Source organism: Musca vetustissima, unplaced genomic scaffold (assembly GCF_032173495.1).
Source record: "Musca vetustissima isolate MV318-11 ecotype Yass unplaced genomic scaffold, APGP_CSIRO_Mvet_v1 utg20336, whole genome shotgun sequence".
Lineage (NCBI taxonomy): Eukaryota > Metazoa > Arthropoda > Insecta > Diptera > Muscidae > Musca > Musca vetustissima.
The window spans coordinates 599,040-614,702 of NW_026886023.1; positions in this window are offsets into that span (position 1 = coordinate 599,040).

The window sequence follows — 15,663 nt, forward strand, 5'->3', positions numbered from 1 at the left end:
AAAAAATAAGACAATGTTTACAGTTTTCTTGGAAACATTCTAATCAACTAACGCTTAAAAGGCTGTATGAAAAATTGTTGTTATTTGAAAAAAAAAACACATTCCTTTGACACTTTTTAAGTAGTTTTAAACTATCTTTGAAAGAAGCGGAAGAATAGTCTAAAAAACATTTCAAATTGTAATAAAAATTCAACTAAACAGCCAAATTATGAAACAATGAGCCAATATTGCGTATAAGTGTTGACAACACGTATACGCCCACATTATCATTTAATGAGATTGATTTTTGTCTAACAAGGTTGATTGAAATTACGAAGATTTTTTAAGGCTCATTTTATCAAAGAGTCTATTACTATGTCTAGAAAATGTTATCTTTATAAAAATCTGTTCCATTCGGAAAATCATATTTTTAAAGGCCTGGATTTTTAAAAGAATATTTTTTCAAGGCTTCACAACGAGTAGATTTTAAAAGAATATTTTTCAAATGCTTCGCAAGGCGTAGATTTTTTAAAGTGTATTTTCAGGACTCTCAGAAGGCCTTCTTTTTTGAAGAATATTGTTTGAGGACTCTCAGAAGGCGTACATTTTTAAAGTATATTTTTCAGGACTCACAAGGTGTGGATTTTTAAAGAATATTTTGTGAAGGCCCCACAAGGCTTGGATTTTTAAAAGAATATTTTGTGAAGGCCTCTCAAGGCTTGGATTTTTAAAAGAATATTTTGTGAAGGCCCCACAAGGCTTGGATTTTTAATAGAATATTTTGTGAAGGCCTTTCAAGGCGTGGATTTTTAAAAAAATATTTTTTCCAGGGTCATAAGGCGTGGATTTTTAAAAAAATATTTTTTCAAGGCTTCCACAAGGCGTGGATTTTAAAAAAAAATATTTTTTCAAGGCTTCCACAAGTCGTGGATTTTTAAAAAAATATTTTTTCAAGGCTTCCACAAGGCGTGGATTTTTAAAAGAATATTTTTTCAATGCTTCCACAAAGCGTGGATTTTTAAAAAAATATTTTTTCAAGGCTTCCACAAGGCGTGGATTTTTAAAAGAAAAAATTTTCAAGGATTCGCAAGGCGTGGATTTTGAAAAGTTAATTTTTTAAATGCTTCCACAAGGCGTGGATTTTGAAAAGTTAATTTTTTAAATGCTTCCACAAGGCGCGGATTTTTCTTTGAGAATATTTTTTCAAGAATTCCACAAGTCGTGGATTTTTAAAAGACTACTTCAGAAATCATAGATGTTTTAAAGTACCCTTTTCAGAGGCTCCTGAAGTCATAGATGTTTTAAAGTACCTTTTTCAGAGGCTCCTGAATTCATAGATTTTTAAAGTAGCTTTTTAGATGGTCCCGAAGTCATAGATTTATAAATTTTTTTTCTAGACTCACGTAAGGTGTAGTTTTTGTAGAGAATTTTTTTTCAAGTAAACAATTAAAAATAGAACCCCACTGCGTATGAGTGACGGCAGCACGTATTCGCACCAGATTATAGAAGAATAAAGTCCAATATTCTTTGAAAGAATGTTGAGGATTTTTTAAGGAATATTTTTTTCATGGCTTGCCAATTTCTAAAGAAGGTTTACAAACGCTCTATGTGACGGGGAATATTTTCGAAGGTATCACAACAGGTGGATTTATTAAATATTTTTTTGAAGCTTTATAAGTCGTGGATTTTTTAAAGTATATTTTGCAAGTCTTATTCAGGCTTGGATATTTCAAAGAATATTTTGTAAGGCTTACATAGGCCTTGGAGGCCTTTCATTGCTTTGTATGAAATAAAATAAATAAATAAATAAATAATATTTCTTTAAATTATATCTATTAAACAGCTATTGCGTATAAGTAGTGACAAAACTCATACGCCAACCCTTGCATCAACCTAATTAGCTACTAGTTAACAAAATTCCATAAACTTGTTAAAGCAATTTTAAATTTGTTATTTATACGAACCAATAATGTATTCTATAGAATTTTCAATAAAAACTGCGAATCAAAATTTACAGGCAATTGATAATATTTGAATTTCTTATGTATACATATTGCTCTCAATAAAATAGTTTGTATCTAGAAATTCCTTTACCTTTTGAATAATTTCTTGTTATTCATCATTCTACTTCAAATATCATTTTGAATATTGTGTGAATGTTCCTATGAAAATTCTAATAGAAACACATATCGTTCCTAGCATTTGACTGTAATTAAATTCCTTCCTACAAATTTCAAAGAATATGTTTTCCAAAGAAAACGAATTTCCATTTGTTTTGATAATTCAAAAATTAGTTTCTGGGAATTTACTAAAATACCTAACTCAGCAAATTACTAATATGTTTAAGCAACTGTAAACAGATTAGTTAAATTTGAAAAGAAAGTGCCGTATTGAGTCAATAACCAAATTTAGTCATTGTTGCGTATAAGTGATGACATTACTTATACGCCCTTGAAGCCCCCATTAACATAATATATGATTATTTTGGCGGCAAAGCAAAAATACATTATAATACGTGTGTGTGTGTGCGAATATATTCGGTTTGACACCTAATTTTTTTCTGGGAAAAATTAATTTCTGTAACGACTAAAATTCGCATTAACAAATGATGATGGAACAGTTTTTCCCAACCATTAAACTTAATTAAATAAATTGCCATCAAGTTGTTAGAATATATTTTTGGAAAAGCGTAATTCTCTAGAATAAATTATATTTTCTTGAAATTGTATTAAAAATATTTTAATGAATTAAAAAAACTTGTTTCTTTAATTAAAAAATACGGCATGAACTTATATAATGGCTTAAAAATGAAATTGTTGGCGTATGCGTGTTGTCAGCACTTATACGCTCTATGTGTCTGGGAAAAAATTAGGCATTACTTGGCAAAAAATAAGACAATGTTTACAGTTTTCTTGGAAACATTCTAATCAACTAACGCTTAAAAGGCTGTATGAAAAATTGTTGTTATTTGAAAAAAAAACACATTCCTTTGACACTTTTTAAGTTTTTTTTAACTATTATGAAAGAAGCGGAAGAATAGTCTAAAAATACAATTGAAATTGTAATAAAAATTCAACTAACCCGCCAAATTATTAAAAAATGAGTCAATATTGCGTATAAGTGTTGACAACACGTATACGCCCACATTATCATTTAATGAGATTGACAACAAGGTTGATTGAAATTGATTAGATTTTTTAAGGCTCATTTTATAAAAGAGTCTATTACTATGTCTAGAAAATGTTATCTTTATAAAAATCTGTTCCATTCGGAAAATCATATTTTTAAAGGCCTGGATTTTTAAAAGAATATTTTTTCAAGGCTTCACAGCGAGTAGATTTTAAAAGAATATTTTTCAAATGCTTCGCAAGGCGTAGATTTTTTAAAGTGTATTTTCAGGACTCTCAGAAGGCCTTCTTTTTTGAAGAATATTGTTTGAGGACTCTCAGAAGGCCTTCATTTTTAGAGAATATTTTTTGAGGACTCTCAGAAGGCGTACATTTTTAAAGTATACTCTTCAAAACTCTCAGAAGGCGTACATTTTTAAAGTATATTTTTCAGGACTCACAAGGCGTGGATTTTTTAAAAGAATATTTTGTGAAGGCCTCTCAGGGCGTGGATTTTTAATAGAATATTTTGTGAAGGCCTTTCAAGGCGTGGATTTTTAAAAGAATATTTTGTGAAGGCCTCTCAAGGCGTGGATTTTTAAAAGAATATTTTTTCAAGGCTTCCACAAGGCGTGGATTTTTAAAAGAATATTTTTTCAAGGCTTCCACAAGGCGTGGATTTTTAAAAGAATATTTTTTCAAGGCTTCCACAAGGCGTGGATTTTTAAAAGAATATTTTTTCAAGGCTTCCACAAGGCGTGGATTTTTAAAAGAATATTTTTTCAAGGCTTCCACAAGGCGTGGATTTTTAAAAGAATATTTTTTCAAGGCTTCCACAAGGCGTGGATTTTTAAAAGAATATTTTTTCAAGGCTTCCACAAGGCGTGGATTTTTAAAAGAATATTTTTTCAAGGCTTCCCGCCTTTTGGATCTTTGAAAAACAAAAATTAAAAATCCACGCTTTTTTTAGAAGAAATCCCGGATTTCACCTTGTTTCTCTATTTATCTTGATTAAATAGGCGAATGCGTTTTGCCAATACTTATACGCAACCGGAGACGAACTTCATAATATATAATGTAGTTCTCTTATTAATTGTTCAGAGATCGAGATATTCATCCATGGCTGTTTAAAAAATCTATACTGTATTCGATGAATCATAAAAATATTTTTAAGTAGTCCTAGCTTTGCAGGCTCTTAAAAAGGGCATGGATTTTTAACAGAATATTTTTCTGGACTTCATTGGCCATGGATTTTTAAAAGAATATTTCTTCTTGACTTCTTCAGGTATGGTTTTTAAAAGAATATTTTTTCTGGTCTTCTTCAAGCATGGATTTTTAAAATAATATTTTTTTTTGGTCTTCTTCAGGTGTGGATTTTTAAAAGAATATTTTTTCAAGTCTTCCCGAGGCATGTCTATAGACAAATCTTTCGCAAATTTTTCTTTCTCTCACTCTGGTTCGAGATTTTTTGTAGAAAAACCCATACGCTCTTATTAAATACCAAATTATAATTTAATCAGCCACCATGGCGTATGAGTGTTGACAACACTTATACGCCCACTACTCGATAGAATAAAATTTGCTTATTTTTAAAAGAAATTTAAATTTTTAAACGATATTTTTCAATTATGCATAGAAAAATGTTTTTTTATTTACAAAAAAAAATCTTTTCAAGTCTCTTTAACTCTCCAAATATCTATGTCACAACTTCCTCCGAAAACCATGCAACGATTTTTATCGTTTTGAAATATCCGAGTTTGGTGTGTGGAGACAAAACTGACAGATTTATGTAAGCCTTCGCGATTACACATCCTTTTAGTTGGCTGAGTAGGACGACAGCGACAACGAGGACGCTGATGATGATGTTGATGATGACCAGTTAACACACACTCACACACACACACAGAAAATCCTCTAGACATCACTTAAAGGCTAAAAAACCGACAAAACTTTTCATTTTCTTGTTTTTTTGTTGGTTGGCCGGCTTGGCTGGCTGACTGGCTTGGCTCAGTGACTGACTGGCCCAGTCACACAGCCAACAACAAACAACGAAAAACCAAATAAAAACAATTGAGTTTAAAACAAACCCCCTGGCAGTTCTTTCACTTTTTGCTGCTGTTGCTGTTTTGTTGTCAAGGAAGTTCCAATGAAAGGATTTGCCAACATGAAGTCACAAAAAAAAAAAAACGAAGAGGATGAGCATAGCCATTCAGAAAACGAAACCCAAAAAACATGGAACGAAACAATTTTCATGCTCCCACTTTCCTCCCCTAGCCTCAGGATGGCTGCAAGAGAAAAATTGTACATGGTGTATGTGCCGTCATCATCATATGGGGAGTAAACGAAAAGAAATGCTGCCGGAGATTTATGTCAACAATGAAAGGAACCGGCAAACTAAATAAAAAAACCTGAACCGTCGTGGTGGTGTGGCAGGTCCGAGTCGGCAAAAAACGGAGCGCAAACTAATACTAATTGCCAAGCAGTTTGACAATTTCCTATTCAAAGTGAGGACAGCCGGCAATAGGCTGTTGTCGTTGATAAAAAGGAACTTCAAGTTGTCAGGCCAACACATTTTTTGTCCTAGCCAGACATTTAAATGCTGGCCAGGGAATTCTTGGTCGTGGTGCGATTGCCAGTTGAATTCGGCGTTTTGGCGGCTTAGCTCTTCCATTTATTATTTGTGGGCAGCTTGGATTTTTGTTTTGCATTGTGCATCTTTTGCATTTGAAAGGATTATTTACTGTTTTTAACAAACACCAAAACACACACAAATCCTTAACAGCCATCGAGCGTAACGACAAACACCAATAAAATCCGCCAAATAAAATGCTAACAAACCGAACGAAAATATATTTTATTTTATTTCATTTTTTTTTGGCAACAGCCAAGCCAAAAATATTTGCATTGTTTTGGTTTTATCATTTTCGTTGTTGTTGTTTGTTCTGTTTTGTTTTATTTTCTCTCATTCTTTTTTGTTGTATTTTTGTTAAGCCCCAAAGATTTATGACTGGCTTATGGCCATATATAAACAAATTATATTTAAATATATGGCTCTCTAGAAATAGATGCTAGTCGAATGTAGAACAATTGCAGATTATTTTGTTCGAAATATATATTTTTAAAAGGCATGGTAATATTTAAAAATAACAAAAAAACAAATAATAATAATGGGATTTTATTATTAAACAGGGTGCGTATAAGTGTTGACAGCACTCATACGCCACCCATGCCATCAGTAGAAAGTAAGGCTTCCTGCTAAATAATAACATTTCAGGAAGCCAAAAAATATATATTTTTTAGGTAACCACAAGGCTTGGATTTTTCAAAAATTGTTTTTTCAATGATCCACTTCACGTGGATTTTTTAGAAAATATTTTTTCAAAGATCCACAAGTCCTGGACTTTATAAAAAATATCTTTTGAAAGATTCACAAGGCCTGGACTTTATAAAAAAATATTTTTTTTAAGATTCCACAAAGCTTTTTCTAATAATAATAAAAAAATGAATAATGGGATTTAATTGTTCAACATGGTGCGTATAAGTGTTGACACCACTCATACGCCACCCACACCCTTTAAGAAAGCCAGAACATGGATTTCTGGCTAAAAAATTTAAACAAATACATCTTTTTTAAATATATATTTTTTAATTATCAAGGTGTGGATTTTTCAAAGATTATTTTTTTAAGGCTTCCTAAGGCGTGAATTTGTTTATAAATATTTTTTAAGGCTTCACAAAGAGTGATTTTGTAAAAGAATATTTTTTCAAGTCTTCACAAGGCGTAGATTTTTAAAAGAATATTTTTTCAAGTCTTCACAAGGCGTGGATTTTTAAAAGAATATTTTTTCAAGTCTTCACAAGGCGTGGATTTTTAAAAGAATATTTTTTCAAGTCTTCACAAGGCGTGGATTTTTAAAATAATATTTTTTCAAGTCTTCACAAGGCGTGGATTTTTAAAATAATATTTTTCAAGGCTTTCTCAGGCTTCCTAAGGCGTGGATTTTTAAAATAATATTTTTTCAAGGCTTTCTCAGGCTTTTTGTTAAGGCTGACCGAGTGAAACCTGGGATATTTTTTAAAGAATATTTTTTTAAGGCTTCCCGAGTGAGACCTGGCGTGGATTTTTTAAGGAATATTTTTTCAAGGCTTCCCGAGTGAAACCTGGGATATTTTTTAAAGAAGGGATATTTTTTAAAATTTGTTCAAAGTTTTCCAAGGCGTGGAATTTTTATAGAATATTTTTTCAAGGCTTCCTGCGATATATTTTAAAGAATATTTATTCAAGGTTTCCCGAGTGAGACCTGGGATATTTTTAAAGAAAAAATTGTGATCCAAGTCCAGTTGAGAGCTGGGATTTTTCCATGGACAATTTTATTGAGCCAGAGTGCGATATCTGGATTTTTTTGTTTAAAGGAAATGTTGGGTGTATACGTGTTGTCATCATTTATACGCAATATTGGCTCATGGTATTGTAAATTGGCTCTCTGGCGACAGTTTTATTACAATTTTAATTCTATTTTTTTAGATAATTTGTATACTCAAAAAATTTAGTACAACAATGCTTGTAAATTTTCATTCAACTTAAAAAAACCAGTGAGCGGAGCAGTATAGTGGGACGGGGCCGACCACATGATATCCTGAGCCTGGGCAATATTTCGTGATATTTGCACTTATTTATATTTGGTCACTTCAGGTTTTTGTTAATATGACCCTCGGAATATTGACCGATCATCATCTGCTACGACAAAATTAAAGTTTTCTGTTCATTGCACCCCCCTGAATGAAATCTCAACTTCACCGAAAACTATAGGCGCCGTCCTTGACCATAATCGGAACTTCATGTACAATTTAAAATCGATCAGCGTGACATTTCCGTCCTCTAATGGAGTAATAGTAATACTAGACACATAGTCACCTTTACCTAATTACGGATAACTCCCACATATGGGTACATACAGCCATATAATTGGTATTAATTTGAAGGTCAACAATTCCTCTTGGATAAACTATCAACTTCTCGGAATACAAATTTTGTAATTTTTCACACAAAAGTCAGGGTCCATTTGACCCGCTAACTATTGACCGATCTTTATCAAAACAGGCATGATTATTCTTTGGTCCGATCCCCTTCTCCATTCAAAAATTCGTGTTTGGGCAATAATTGCGGCCTCTGGAGCGACCAGAAAAACTAACAAAAATAAAGTTTTTGGTCCATTTCAACCCCTAAATATTAATCGATCTTTTCCAAAAACAATAGGGGTCTTCATTGGCCAGAACCCATCCTACATGCAAAATTTCGTGAAGATTGGTCCATAACTGTGGCCTGTATCGTATTTACAAATTATAATGGACAGACGGACGGACGGACGGGTGTCTAGATCGATTCAGCTAGTCGAGATATGACGATCGGTATACTTAAAGGTGGGTCTAGGACCAATATTTCGCGGCGTTACAAACTTTTGGGGCTGCACAAAGCTATAATACCCTGACAACATAGTTGTGTAGGGTATAATAATTTATATCCACAGAAATTTATTTTCAATTAAAAAATTCTTAGAATGTCATAGTTGTATTTGATTATAAAATTTCCAAGCGGGCTGTAAATATGGTCTTATTTGCCTATTTTTTCACAGGCATATAGAGCGTAGAACTTCTGCCAACACGTATACGCCTCAACGCCAAGCTTCATTAAATTTTAATCCATTAATGAATTTCTGTCTGCATTTTTAACTTAGCTAAATTAAATTTTTATTAATAAAATTCCCAGAATCTTTACTCTAGTCTGGGGAATAACCTTTTTAAAAATATATTCATACAACATGTTGATAATTTATTTAACTGAAATTAATTACTGGAAAATTTGTTCCATTAACATTTTGTGTGTGAAAAATCTGCTATACTTTTCCTGGAAAATTTTTGCTGACAAATAATACCTTCTCGAACAATATATTCTGCACACACACACACGTATTAGTAGGGATTTGTTTTTTGGCCACCTAAAAATACTCCATTATGTTAATAGGCTTGGTGGGGGCGTATAAGTAATGTCAACACTTATACGCAGCCATAACAATATTTGATTATAGCCTTTTTTGCGGCACTTTCAATGTTAATTTAAGTAATTTTATTGTTGATACACTCAAAAAATAGTAATTCGTTGAGTGTGTTAATAAATTCCTAGAAATTCATTTGAATTACTGAAAAGGGTATTCCATTCTGACAAAAAATCATTTCTGGGAAAATGGAAGTGAAGAATTTAATTTCAGAATTAATTGCTTGAAACAATGTTTACATTGCCATTTGATGAGAAATTCAATAATTACAGCAAGAGAATTTGGTAAATAAATTAACAAGAAATTTCTGAAAATAGAATTGAATTTCAATGAAAAAATATTCGTGGAATATGGATGTACTATTTTAAATATATTAAATTGCCTGGAAAAATGTGAAATATATTTTTTATGAGAAATTCAATAATAATAGTAAGAGAATTGGTAAATAAATTAACAAGAAATTTTTGAATACATATATATCTCAATTAATTGTAATAATATCACCCACACAATATGCAATTATGGTTATATTGAGTGTGGGCGTATGAGTTGTGTCAATACGTATACGCACCAGTAGTTCAATTGTTATGATTGCGAAAGCTCATTGTTGTTAAGGGAACCCCCCCCCATTCTCGGGGTCAAAATTTTTTTTGATTTAATTCGAACCTACACTAATTCATGAATGTCGTTTTTCTCTTTTGCGAATGGCGGGCACGATAACTCAAAAACTAATAACCCAATTGATTTCAAATTTTTACACGTTCCTCTGTGAGTGTACCGCTATCGTATAAACTAGGATAAAGCCAATCAGTGAAGATCTTCCTTATTTTCTAACTTGGTTTTTGGTCAAAAATCTGCGATTTTTCAAAAATATTTTTTCAAAGGTCCGCCATTTGGTTAATTTTAGAGCGAAGTCAATAACCCTAGTTCGTAAGAGAGCCAGACATGTACTCTTTCTAACACCGTTGGAATTTTCGGATTCCGATATTCCAGTGAGGAGTTATCATGCCCGCCATCAAAAATAAGGACTTCTCTTTAATTACTAAAAACAACAACAACAATTTTTTTGTAAATTATTTTTCTTCTTTTTTAAACTTTCTAATATATATGTGCAAAGTTACAAACCTTAAGAAGCATTGGTATTGATTTACCAGCCTATTGAAAATCTTGAAAAAATAAAATCGAGAATGGGGGGGGGATTCCCTTAAATGAAACAATTTTATTTTAAATCCACGCCTTCTTGTTGGTGTTTGATTTTTTTATTTTTAAATCCACGCCTTGTTGTTGGTGTTTTAATTTTTTTATTTTAAAATCCACGCCTTGTTGTTGGTGTTTGATTTTTTTTTTTAAATCCACGCCTTGTTGTTGGTGTTTGATTTTTTTTTATTTTTAAATCCACGCCTTGCTGTTGGTGTTTGAAAAAATATTTTTTTAAAAAATCCACGCCTTGTTGTTGTTTGAATTTTTTTTAAATCCACGCCTTGTTGTTGTTTGAAGTTTTTTAAATCCACGCCTTGTTGTTGTTTGATTTTTTTTTTAAATCCACGCCTTGTTGTTTTTGGTGTTTGAAAAAAATATTTTTTTTTAAATCCACGCCTTGTTGATGGTGTTTGAAAAAATATTTTTTTAAAAAATCCACGCCTTGTTGTTGTTTGAAAAAATATTTTTTTTTAAATCCACGCTTTGTTGTTGGTGTTTGAAAAAAATATTTTTTTTAAATCCACGCCTTGTTGTTGTTGTTTGAAAAAATATTATTTAAAAAATCCATGCCTTGTTGTTGGTGGTGTTTGAAAAAATATTTTTTTTTAAAAAATCCACGCCTTGTTGTTGTTGGTGTTTGAATAAAAATATTTTTTTAAAAAATCCACGCCTTGTTGTTGTTGGTGTTTAAAAACATATTTTCTGTAAAAAATTTACGCCTTGTTGTTGTTGTTTAAAAAAATATATTTTTTTTAAAATCCACGCCTTGCTGTTGTTGTTTGAAAAAATATTTTTTTTTTGAATCCACGGTTTGTTGTTGTTTGAAAAAATATTTTTTTTAAATCCACGCCTTGTTGCTGTTTGAAAAAATATTTTTTTTAAATCCACGCTTTGTTGTTGGTGTTTGAAAAAATACTTTGTTTTAAATCCACGCCTTGTTGTTGTTGGTGTTTGAAAAAACATTTTTTAAATAATCCACGCCTTGTTGTTGTTTGAAAAAATATTTTTTTTTAATCCACGCCTTGTTGTTGTAAAAAAAATATTTTCTTTAAAAAATCTACGCCTTGTTGTTGTTTAAAAAAAAATATTTTTTTTTTAAATCCACTCCTTGCTGTTGTTGTTTGAAAAAATATTTTTTTTGAATTCACGGTTTGTTGTTGTTTGAAAAAATATTTTTTGAAAAATCCACACCATGTTGTTTTTGTTGTTTGAAATAAAATTTTTTTAAAAAATCAACGTCTTGTTTGAAAATTTTTTTTTTTTTAAATCCACGCCTTGTTGTCGTTTGAAATAATATATTTTTTTTTAAATCCATCCTGACATGAAAAAATGTCTTTTTAAAAAATCCACTCTTATTGTTTAAAAATTTACGCCAAAAAATTAAAAAAAATCCCCCTTGAAAAATTAGAAAAATCCACCATTAAGATATTAGGGTCATAAGTCTTGTCATATTTCTGTCTTATCTCCAAACTAACTTTTTTATTGACTCATTTGTGATTTTTTTCTTTTACGATAATATTTTATGATGGAATAAAGTTGGCCATGTAACTATAACGGTCAGTATCTTAGTCGAAAAGATAGCTGCACAATTCAAAAGTAATTCAAATTTTAATGACCAGACCATAAAGTGTTGACCAAAGTACATTTGTGGCCATAATGACTGGCCATCAATCGAGCAATTGAAACTTTTCGATTTATTTTACTGACTTCGAATAAGTTTTCCACTTCCATTTTCTTTTTAAACAAATGAAAGTATTTGAAAAATAATAATTTATTTTTCTATTTTTGTTTTAATTGCCATTTAAAGATTGCATCCTGTTCTGGGTTGAAACTGAAACAAAAAACTTTTCCCAGAAGCATTCATTCATTCATCCATTTACCTTAGACAAACATATACCTGCACTGCACAAAAAAGAAAATTTTTTTCTCATAGAGAAAACAACTCTGAAACCTAACGAACTTAAAAACAACAACCACAAAAACACAACAACACTCACATAAACAAACAAACAGACAGCAACAAAAACTTGGAAATAAACAAAACAATTCCAACAACCAACGAAGCATTGCCAAGACGAGCTGAACTGAACCGAATCCGAAATGAAACGGAAGTCCAACTTTAATGTACACACATCCGTTTAACAAACTGTCATATGCGTTTGCATGAAATTCTTCCCCTCCCCTCTCTACCCTTCCTCCTACCTACTAACTCTTCTGCAAAGTCCTTAAATCCCAGCACACTTCATTGGCAAAATACTCAAGAAGTAGATAAAGAAGACCAAAAAGTGGGACCACAAGAAAAAAAAAATTGCAAAAGTCAAGAGACTTGAAAATAAACTTTTTTGATAATCACTGTTTGCCAACACACACACACAGAAACAAAAATGTCGAAAATGTCCCTTAGAAATTTGATAACACTTATCCTTCTTCTCTGTCATGGTTTTCCACTTCTTCCGTTCTTGCTTTTTTTCAAGAAAGAAGAAGATTGCGATTCACTCAACAGCCTTTAAGTGAAATTCCTAAGGATTTTCAGCATTGCCTGCCTGTTTGTCACTTGACTGCTCTAATCCAGTTTTTATACCAACACCGGCACACACACACACACACATTGACATATTCACACATTATTCCGTGACAGAGATAAAAACACAAAAATACCTAGGCGCAAAAAACCACAGAAACAACAAAGAAATGATGTGTTATTGGAATAACAACAAATGGCACACACGTGAAGATATTTAAAAGCAAATAAAAACTTGAGGCCTAACATCAGGCAAAGGGGCACAGTGGTACCCACGCCTTGTTTTAGTCCCTCAAAAAATATTTTTTAAAAAATCCACGCCTTGTTTTAGTCCCTCAAAAATATTTTTTAAAAAATCCACGCCTTGTTTTAGTCCCTCAAAAATATTTTTTAAAAAATCCACACCTCGTTTTAGTCCCTCAAAAAATATTTTTTAAAAAATCCACACCTCGTTTTAGTCCCTCAAAAAATATTTTTTAAAAAATCCACGCCTTGTTTTAGTCCCTCAAAAATATTTTTTAAAAAATTCACGCCTTGTTTTAGTCCCTCAAAAATAGTTTTTAAAAAATCCACGCCTTGTTTTAGTCCCTCAAAATTTTTTTTTTAAATCCACGCCTTGTTTTATTCCCTCAAAAATATTTTTTTTAAAAAATCCACGCCTTGTTTTAGTCCCTCAAAAAATAGTTTTTAAAAAATCCACGCCTTATTTCAGTCTGAATCCTTGTTCGGAATTAAAGGGCTCCGAGAGGTCCTTTCCGACTTTAGCTGCTGATCTTGTGTCAGTTAAAGCTATCCTGCATAGCCGTATTAATTTCGGCAGGAATGAAAAACGCAGACATGGCTTTATACACCTTTGAACGCATAGGGCTATCGAATGCGGTTTTATAGTCGACGAATGGGTGGTGGTGGTTCGATGTGTTTTTCGTGGTTTTTTTTCCAGGATTTGGCGCAGAGTGAAAATCTGGTCAGTGATGGATTAGCCAGGTCTGAATCCGCATTGGTATTGTCCAATAATGTCATTGGCCATTGGCTTCAGTCGTTCACACAGCACACTGGATAGCATTTTATATGCGATGGGGAGGAGACTTATTCCTCTATAGTTGACACATATCGTCCTGTCTCATTTTTTGTGCACGGGACACAGGATGCTGAGGTTCCAATCATTCGGCATGCATTCTTCTAGCCAAATTATACTAATCAGCTGGTGCATGCTCCAGACCAGCATCTGACCTCCAGTTTTGAATAGTGCGGCTGGGAACCCAGGGGCTCCTGCTGCTTTATTATTCTTCAGCCGATTGATTGCTATTCGGACCTCATCTTGGCTAGGTGGTATACACTCTATACCGTCATCTATTATTTGTTCTGGGGGTATCCTCTTCACAGCTACTATTTGATACCAGAAATTTTTCGCAATGCTCCTTCCATATCCTCAGCACACTGGCTGTATCTGTCACCAGGTTTCCTTTTTCATCTCTACAGGAGAATGAGCCTGCACCAAAGCCTTCGGTTTGGTGTTTTACCCGTTGTTAGAATTTTCGGACTTCATTCTGACTCCTGTACATCTCGATTTTCTCACGCTCACATTTTTCTTCTTCTTTTTTTTTCTGAAAACGCGTTCCTCCTTTCTCCTTTTCTTCCGATAGTTCTCCATCGCATTACGTGTTGTTACTGTCTGCAGGGTTGCCCTATACGCCGCGTTTTTCACATCAGTAGCATTACGACACTCCTGATCGTACCATGGGTTTCCTGGTGGTGGTCTTTGGTACCCAAGTGTTGCTTTTGCTGCAGTTTGTAGGGAGTGGACAATTCTCTGCCATTGTGCTTCCAAATTATTATCGGGACAAGGGGTGCTTTCGTCAAGCAGTTGGGTAAGTTGAGTGGAGTAGACTTCTGCTATCTGTTGTGTTTGCAGCTTTTCGACGTCAAATTTCCGTGTTACATTAGATCGCACCTTTGCTGCTACATTAAGACGGCTGCGTACCTTGGCTGCCACAAAGTAATGATCCGAATCGATATTCACTCCTCGGATCGATCGTACGTCTAAAACACTGGATGAATGCCTTCCGTCTATCACAACATGATCGATTTGATTTCTCGTTGTTCGATCGGGAAAAATCCAAGTGGCCTTGTGTATATCGAGATGCTAGAATCTGGTGCCGCTAACTACCATGTTTTTTGCTGCCGCGAAGTCAATCAACCTCATGCCGAGGCTGAATTTTCCGACGGTGGGGCCATTTTCTTCCAAATATATTTTCTCTTCTCCTAGCAGAATTTTAATGTCATGGCCAGGGCAACGGTCATATGATGTTTCTAGGTGCTAGGTAAAATATGGCTTTGATCTATTCACATTTTGGTCTATTCTTCGGTCGGAGCATTGGGCGCAAATGAGACTGATGTAGAAGAACTTTGCTTTTATACGGTTTATATCAATTCGCTCATCTACTGGAGTGAATCTGGAGACGAGGTAATTTATTCTCCTGTTAACCATAAATCTGCAGCCAAATTCATGTCTCGTTTCATGGCAGTCAGCTTATAATTTACTTGCGCCAATCCCTTTTCATCGCATTTCGTGTAAGACAATAATATCGTCTTTGTACATCTTGAGTAAATCCGCCAAAGCCTTTTCTGCACAAGGTGCGCACATTCCAAGTGCGTATTCGCAGATCGTGGTCCTTTATACGTTTGCGGGTTTGGTGGGTTTGGTTTTCTTCTTCTTTGCTTTTTTATAGTAGATTCGGTTTTCCGAGTGGGGGCAACTAACCCGACGCCTCAACCCATTTTTTTATAGTTCTTATGGGTAAAC